Raw genomic sequence first — 9,141 nt, forward strand, 5'->3', positions numbered from 1 at the left:
GAAGCTGTGTTCCACTCACCAGCAGTCCCAAAATCCTGCGGCGGGGGTCGTGGGTAGCTGGCGGGTGTCAGGCAACCCTGCGCTCCCGCTACCCCGGCATCCGGCTGGATGATCGGGTGTGTTTTCTTTAACTGAATATGACCTCCTCGACTGTGAGGATCAGGTCTGGGATTGCTGTGGTTTGTATGTGTCCCCTCCAAATTCCTAGCATTGCCAACGTGAGAGTATGAATAAAGAAAGACTTTAAAGACTGAGTAAGTAAGGCTCTGCTCTGGCCAGCAGGGTTAGAAGGTTTTTGTCAAAGCAGAGATTTTTTTCAAAGCAACACACACACACACACACACACACCACCACCACCACCACCACCACCATCAACAACAACAACAAAACACAAAAACACAGTCCTCACCTTAAAGTGAATAAGAGACAGTTTATTCTAGAGACAAATTTGAATGACCAGAGCCTAGGAACACAAATTTAGGTTGTCCCAAATTCCATGTTCCAACGTGGAAGCAGTTCCATGAGGTTTTTATAGTAACAGAACAAAGAAAGTCGTAAATCAAGGCAATTTAAAAATACCATGGTGGGAACATCAGAAAGGCAGTTATAGCAAGACAGGGGAAGCACTCCATGAAGCCCTCGGATGCTGTCTGATGACATCTTTAGCTTTGGAGTTGATGGAAGCTAGTGGTCTCCTTAGTTAATGAATTCCAAGAAGTTTTTTCTTTTTCAGATGCAGGGATGGGCAAGGAATGGCTGTTGAGGGGCTCAAGCCAGGCGGAGATAAGTAATTAGCTTCTGAAACTACAATGTTCCACTCTCCTCAACCACTGCAGTTCTAGTCAGCCAGGTGGTCTGTGAAGACGCAGCTCCCTTCTTACTGACACTGTGTGAAATCACCTGACCCAGGGTTCCCTTTGTGTATTTCCTATTTCAGGAGGCTCTGCTTTCTTCCCCCTTGGTGGATGGACTAGTAAGTCACCTGTCTTAGTCAGGGTTTTTATTCCTGCACAAACATCATGACCAAGAAGCAAGTTGGGGAGGAAAGGGTTTATTCAGCTTACATTTTCCACATTGCTGTTAATCACCAAAGGAAGTCAGGACTGGAACTCAAGCAGGTCAGGAAGCAGGAGCTGATGCAGAGGCCATGGACGGATGTTACTTACTGGCTTGCTTCCCCTGGCTTGCTCAGCCTGCTATCTTATAGAATCCAAGACTACCAGTCCAGGGATGGTCCCACCCACAAGGGCCCTTCCCCCCTTGATCACTAATTGAGACAATGCCTTACAGCTGGATTTCCTCAACTGAAGCTCCTTTCTCTGTGATAACTCCAGCTGTGTCAACTTCACACAAAACTAGCCAGTACATCACCATCTTGGAATCACACCGCTTGGACTTGTAGACTCAGGAACTATAAGAAAACAAATTTTTATTCTTTTACAGTGCCCTGGGTGTGGCGTGCATTCTCTCAGTCACAGTACCATAAATGGCCATGATGGGGACTAAAAGAGACATTTTTTCTAAAAGTATGCTTATTTTTCCTTAGAGGTGAAGCTTTTCTGCAGACGGCTTTTTCTGTCTTGACTTTTTATTGATTTGTTGGGAGCTTCGCATCATGCTCCCCAGTCCCACTCCCCTGTGCCTCCTATCTGCTCTTCAACTCAACTCATGAAGCCTCCCCCTCCAAAAAAAACCCCCACATACACAAAAACAACAACAACAAAAACAAGCATAGAAAGCTTTCTTGTGGAATCTGTAGTGTGTTGCACCGGTCCCACATTCTATCCCTCTGTCCACACATCTTCCCTTGCAAATGCTCATTGCAATGAGTCAGTGGTCTGGTCTGAGGCCTCTGGCTTCTGTGATACCATCAATATTGGATCCTCATCGGGACTCCTCCCAGTTATCCTGTGTCATGGAGATCCTGTAGCTTTGGAACATCGAGACTGGCCCTTTCCCACATCTTATCCATTAGCAAATGATATAGATTTGGGGATGAGCCAATTCAGAGCCCTGGATCTGGGACTGGGTGGTAACTGAGCTTGTCATCCTGCTGACTCTCTCTTATCCACACTACTAGGGCAAGCTCTCCTGCAGTGCTCCAGCTAGGGCACCCAATGCCACCACCTGCATGAGGAAGGGTCAGCTCTCCTGCTCTCATGCCCTCAGGACGAGCTTACCCACACCCAAGCTTTCAGAGCCAGCTCCATTATGCTGCCCAGTCAAGGCACTGGATCTACTCTGCCAAGTGCTGTAGCCTGTGAGGGCCTGGGCCAGCTCTCCTGCTCCTCCACCAGTTGGATGGATCACCTGTGGCTTTGCCATCAGGCCAGGGGAGGTACAGGGCCTGCTCTCCTGAGTCCTGAAACCAGTGAAGGGTAGTGCCAGCTCACCCATTCTCATGATCCCAGGGCCAGTTCTCCTGTCTACTATAGGTGGTGAGGGGCAAGGGAAGTGAGGAGGGCATCACCCCTCACCCATGCCACCTCACAGCAGACAAGTGGTGGAGCCAGCTCTCCCTTGCTCTGTCCTCAGGACCATCTTGCTCACTCCCCCTCAACCAGGGCCACCACTACTATGCTGCCCAGGGGAGGTGCAGGGCCTGCTCCCTGGAGTGCTGTAATCCATGAGAGGCAGGTGACCCCTTTTATGACCCTAGGGTTAGCTCTCCCAACTGCCTCAAATATAGGAGCCTATAGGGGCCACTCTTAACTAAACCACTACACCTTCCTTTCTTCCATGACAATAATATCTAATTAACCCTCCAGCTACACTGCCACCTGCTGCCCTGTTGTAGGTGTCTCTCTTCTTGCTTATTTCTTTTGCTTTTAGCTTTACTCCGTGCCCTTTAAATTGCCTTCCTAAGACACACATTCCACCTCCATTCACAATTCACTTAGGAACTTGTTGCTGCTTCAACTACAAAATCCCACATCTTTCTTGTCTGGAGGTTACAAATTAAGTGGTAACCGAGTCTCCCTGGTGGGGACTCAATTTCTAGGTTATGTGTCGTCATACCTTCTAATTGACACAAATTTTCTCCTTTTGTTTTGCACACACAAAAAAGAAATTTTATCTAGGCTTAAATAGAATTTAACATTCCAGGAGGGGAGAACAGTTTTGTGATAGATCTTAGTAATACCTTTATCCTTAAGAGTCGCATTTATTTATTTACTTATTTGCATATGTGTGGGCATGAGCATGCCACAGCATATGTGTAGGAAGGTCAGAGAACAGCTTGGTGGTAGAGCGGTGGTTCTTTCCCTCTACCTTGTGGGTCCTGGCCTTGAACTCTAGTCCTTAGGCCCAGATGCAGATGTTTTTACACACTGAGCCTTTTTGTCTATCGGGTACTTTTTTCAACTATTTGTGGGAAGTTGTGGAACTTGAGAATGCCGGTTTGCTATGTATTGTACATATTTTAAAACATTAAATGATTTTTAATATTTATGTGTTATGTATGGTCATGGGTGTTTTATGTTTGTTTGTTTTGTTTTTAATAGTTTATTTCACCAAAAGGTGTAATCTACTTTCCTGCCCTTTGAATCTATATTAGAGTCAACTTGCTTTGACTCATGATAATATACAATTGACCCCAGCTCCCTCCTTATGAGACAGCTGCCCCTGCCTTTGTTCAGATGGAATGCTGTCTACAGACTAAATAGAAGAATGCCCATGGAAGGAGGCTGAGACAGGAATCAAGTTGGTCCAGCAGATGCTCAGCACAGAGGAGAGCAGCCGAGGGTGCATCCACATGACACCAACAGGACAGTCACCATCTTAGGAGAAATGGCAGATCAAAGTGCTGTAAGACACTGAGAGTGACAAGGAATTTGTTTTGTAGAATAGATAAATGAAACAAGGTGGCACCATGAGTCACTGCGTGTGTGTGTGTGTGTGTGCATGCATGTGCGCGTGTGCACGGTGCCCAAGCGTGTCCACATATGAACATTTAAAAGAGAAAAAGTTTCTTAGAGCTTAGTGACACTTAATTTTTTTATTTGTTTCCTCCTCACTTTTATAAGAAATAAATAGGGCACAGTCTAGGAAATTGCAAGTAAAATGCCAACACCAAAAATGTATGTGGCCTCTTTTGGTTCCCAATCTGCATATGACACAATGCATCTAAATCACTTTTATTATGAAACATATCCAGGTACACAAAAGAGCGAGTGAATATCAAATAGCAGCATGCCCGGCCTAGCCAAAAAAAAAAAAAAAAAAAAGAGGACTGTGGGTATCCCTCCCCTGGCCACCTTACATGCTCTACCCTCCCTCCACCGAGGGAGCCACTGTCCCAAGATATCAGTCCTCAAGTCCATGCAGGTCTGGCTGTGCAGTGTTACAGTGATATGAAGAGAGTCGCTGCCTGTATTGATGATTTCCTTTCTTTCTTTAATATCAGACCTCTAAGGTTTACTCATCATACTGGAGGTGGAAGAACAAGGAACTCAACTTTCTGAAGAGGGAAATTCTGGGTTGGGAATGAAGCCCTGCTGGTAGAGTGCTTGCCTAGCACGAATGGAGCCCTGGGTTCTAGCCCTAGCACAGTATAAATTGGGCACTCAGGAGACGAAGGGAGGAGAATCAGAAGTCAGGTCATCCTTGGCTATACAGTGAGTCTAAGACCAGCCTTGGCTATGTCAGGATGACTGAAAGGCCAGCAAAGCCATTGTATGCCATTGTGTCATTGTGTGCCATTCTGCCTGGGGCAGAACAAACTTACCTGCTCTGCTGATACCTTAATTCTTAGTGTGTACCCATGACTTGGCTTCGTTAATGTTTCCAGGAGCCTCTTTAGCACAGTAGACATAACATCAGTCTCATTAATGTTGTAGACTTTAAATCTGAAGGCAGGATCTACTCTTGCCATTCAACATGGGTCATCTTAAATGGTGTACTAGTCACATTAAAAAAAAAAAACAAAAAAAGAATTTGTTTGTGGAGACAGGATTCACTTTACAGGCCANAAAAGACAGAGAATTTGTTTGTGGAGACAGGATTCACTTTACAGGCCAGACCGGCCTCAAACTTGAGACCTTCTTGCCTCAGCCTCTAGAGTGCTGATGTGTGTCATTATGCCCAACTTTTGATAAATTAATTTTAATGATATGTTTCTATTAACCAAGTAGGTCTATACTGTTATTCATATATACTTGTATGTTTAATATATAACTGGGATAAAAGTCATTATGTGTGTCTACACATAATGTCAGTCTACATTTTTCATGTGATGTATTCAAAATTAGATGCACATTTTATAGTTACAGCATGGGTTAATTTGAATTAGCCCTATTTCAAGAGCTCAGTAGCCACCTGCAACTAGCAGCTACAATATAAAGCCACACACAGAACAGTCATTGGCCAACCCATCACAAAATTGATAAGCAAACATTGTGAGGTCTTCATATTCTTCTGGGGCTGGAGGAGTATGTGCATCTGGTCTCCCAGTGGAAGCATCTACTATAGAGAGAAGGCTCTGACAGTTTATGTCTCTGTACATAGGTGTGGGCTACATATATTTTTAGAACCCTTAGGGTACTAACAGTACTGACTGCTCCATCATCCAGGGCCAGACTCTTTTGGGATCGAGGACAATGGCTGATGCCTTGCTAAGGAATGAACTACCGTTTGCTTTCCCAACATAGAGCTCCAGAGAGCCTTTCATTAGGAGCTGACTCCAATGTAGTCCAGGGAGACTGAGTGTAAACCTTTGTTCTTTGAGGCCAAGCAGGATTCCGCCCAAGGCCAGACTGGCACCATTGAAGTCCACAGCGGGAAGAACCGCAAGCCAACTCCCAACACGGTCCAGGCAGCACTTTATTTAGATGAATCCACACAGAGATGCTACAGTTTGGTCTGGACATATGATTATATGGTTTTCATGCCATGCAGCCTTACGAGAAGTCAGGAACACTGTCAGTAAGTGCTAGACCACACCAAATTTATTGTTCCCTGACTCAGTTTCTCTTTTCATCAATCCAGCAGTACAACTAGCACTTCCCTTGTATGATGATTCTATTCGGGCTCCAAACCCTCCTTCAATACTTCCAGGAATATATAAGTCAAAAGTTTAAGTGCCTTTGAACTAATATGAACTCCAAAAGGTCCTAGTTTGTTCTTTTGTCATTCCTGAATTTATTTTTCTTTTCTTTTTTTCTTCTCTTTCCTTTCCTTTCCTTTTCTTTTGCCCCTGAGACAGGGTTTTTCTGTGCAGCTCTAGTTGTCCTAGAACTTGCTCTGTAGACCAGGCTGACCTTGACCTCCTACCTCTATCTCTCTATTGCTGTGATCAAAGATGTGTGCCACTGATGCCCAGATCCCTGAAGACTCTTGAAGCATAACTGGAGCACTTAGGACAAGTTTTGTTCTTTAGTCCTTGTCCAAAGAGAGGGGGCTTTGTGTGTCCTTCAAAGGGGAGATCTACTGAGCTCTTGTTGTCTTCCAAGGTCCTGTCAGAAGTGAGGACCATCTCTGAGGAGTTCACAGGTAGGCTCTCTTCCTAACACAACTTTCTATGAACAGTCATGTGGGGCAATTGCAGTATTTTTTTATCCTTGTCAAATGTTATCAATACCCTTTATCAATAGTTACCTATTGATATGGTTCATATGGTGACACACGTCCTTGTATATTTTAAGACACATCACCTCCCACAACAGGCAGGCTCCTCTGTACTTCCAGTTGCTCAGAGTTGAAGTGGTATATTTCATTGAGGACAAGAGCTGGATGCCAGACTGGGCAATATAAGTGAGATTTCAAAACAAACAAACAAACAAATGCAAAAAAGACAACTTTTTTCCTGAGAGTCCAACTTCCTAGAATTTTTTTGTTTGATCCTTTCAGAGTCGTGAGTTTAATTTTCATGTATTCCTCTTAAATTTGAGATTACTTTATAATTTATTTTAATTTAAGAAGTTACACACATTTGGACTGGAGAGATGGCTCAGAGATTGAGCACACAGGCTGCTCTTCTGGAGGTCCTAAGTTCAATTCCCAGCACCTACATGGCTCACCACCATCTATAATGAGATCTGATGCCCTCTTCTGCAAGGCATTCATGCAGACAGAACATTGTATATGTGATAAATAAATAAATAAATAAATAGACTTTTTAAAAAAAGAAGTTACTCATATTCAGTACAAATTCAAATACTATTAAAAGTTGCTCAACAAAAAACCCAAATGACCTTTTATTCTAGTTAAACATTAATCTCTTATAGGTTTCCTGTGTATCATTTCAAAGCTATTCTGTGTATGAAATACATAGTTTCAGATCTTTTTAAATAAAAAGGGGTATTGTTTCATTTTTAAAGTTACTTTAGTGTAAGACAAAATAAAAAGGCAGAAACCTATGGATTAAAAAAGAAAAACGTCTGTGGTATAATTGTTTTAAATGCTGTGTTGATGTGTTGAGTTTAAAAATATTTTGATGTGTTCTGATGCTTGGAAAACAAGATGCTGTGAATCACTGTCCTGGGTAAACTGTCCAATGTGATTATATAGCTTGTGCTCACGGTGGCAAGGTCACCTTAATGAGTTTACATAATAATATACAGCGAGGAGAAAACTACCCAATAAACTGGAGAGAGCAGGCAGGGAGGGAAGGCGTGGAGGGGTCAGGCAGACTCAAGAGTGGCCACCTGAGGACAAGAGTTGTGAAGGAAGAGATCAGGAGAGGGTGCTTCCAAGAGGAGTTGGTATAGTGAGGACATGCCAGACATGACGGTCCTAGCCACACTCCCATGGGTATGCCTCTATTACTCGTGCATCTGAGATCTGTCTAATGAGATGGAGGGACTAGATTTTACATCTTAGCTGTTTAAATTATTTCTAATTTTTATCCATCTGTATGTGGGATAGTGGCTCCCATGCTGGGTAGTGTAGTTGTGTGCTTGCTATGTTTTCTGAGGAGGCATCATGAACACAAGCAGAGGAGGAGGACGAGAAGAGTGGGAAAGGAAAGGAAAGGAGTGTGTGTGTGTGTGTGTGTGTGTGTGTGTGGTGAGACAACGTTGAGGAGCACAGACAGCCAAGAGCATCTATTGAGTGATTCAGGTATCACCGGCAGGGAGGGTCTTCCACCTGTAGTACTATACTGTACTATGCTGGGTCCTTCTGAAAGGTTCCTGCAGGGTCACCGATCTACCTGAGCCTAAATGGTCTCTGGCCTCAACTACCAATCCTGTTATGGAAGCAGCACCTATCACTGATACAAAACATACCTGTGCCTAACATGTAAAACAAAGTCATTTACGGCAAGGAAACCCCAGTTTTACATGCCACTAGGTGTCACCATTAACTGAAATGGGGATTTATTTATTTGTATTGCTTTTTAGCTTGCAAAATGTGGTGAGAGTCTCTTTGAGTTGGTTGTTCATCTGTCTATATTATTGACTCGAGGTATTTTTATCATTTTGTCTCATTGAAAGCAAGGTGGTTTGTGCTCCGGGAGCCCACTCAATGCAGATAGTCTAGTTTGCTTTATGTTGTTTCCAGTTAGAATTCTGCTGGTTCAGATTCATACACTCATTCATTATTAACTGCCTACCATGTGCCGGGCACTGGCCACACCCACAGTGCAGGAGTTACACATTGCACAACTGCAGGAGGCCACTGGTCACATGAACCTCTGTGTGGCTGATGTTCCCTCAAGCATAGCAGCTGGATAACTCTGCAGGACTCTGGGCTTGGGGACCAAAGCTTAAAGTACATACAGTCCATCTGCTCGCTCTCTCCCCCTCCCTCCTCCCTCCTCCCATCCCTCTCTATCTCTCTCTCCCCCCTGCTTCATTTGCCTTATTTACTCCTGTACCAGCCTACACGAATCCCTGCCTTGGGGTTATTGGCATGTGCCAGCATGCCCAGCTTAAGGGGTGCTGGCTGGACTCAGGGCTTCACGCACACTAGGCAAGCATTCTACCAATTGAGCTACATTCCAGCCTTGCTGTGTTCCCTCTCTTAGGAAAGTCTGTTTGCCTAAAACCTTCTGACTAGAAATACCTTTGCCTTATACTCTTTTTGATAGGTTCATAGACCACAGTGTAGGTTTCCCTTCCATTTTTGTAAGAAACACTAAATTTTAGTCCTTTTCAGAAAATAACCCTCACTGAGCATAAATCTAAAAATAAAGCAATGTAC

The sequence above is a fragment of the Mus caroli genome, chromosome 9, assembly GCF_900094665.2.
Source record: "Mus caroli chromosome 9, CAROLI_EIJ_v1.1, whole genome shotgun sequence".
In the NCBI taxonomy this organism is placed as follows: Eukaryota; Metazoa; Chordata; class Mammalia; order Rodentia; family Muridae; genus Mus; species Mus caroli.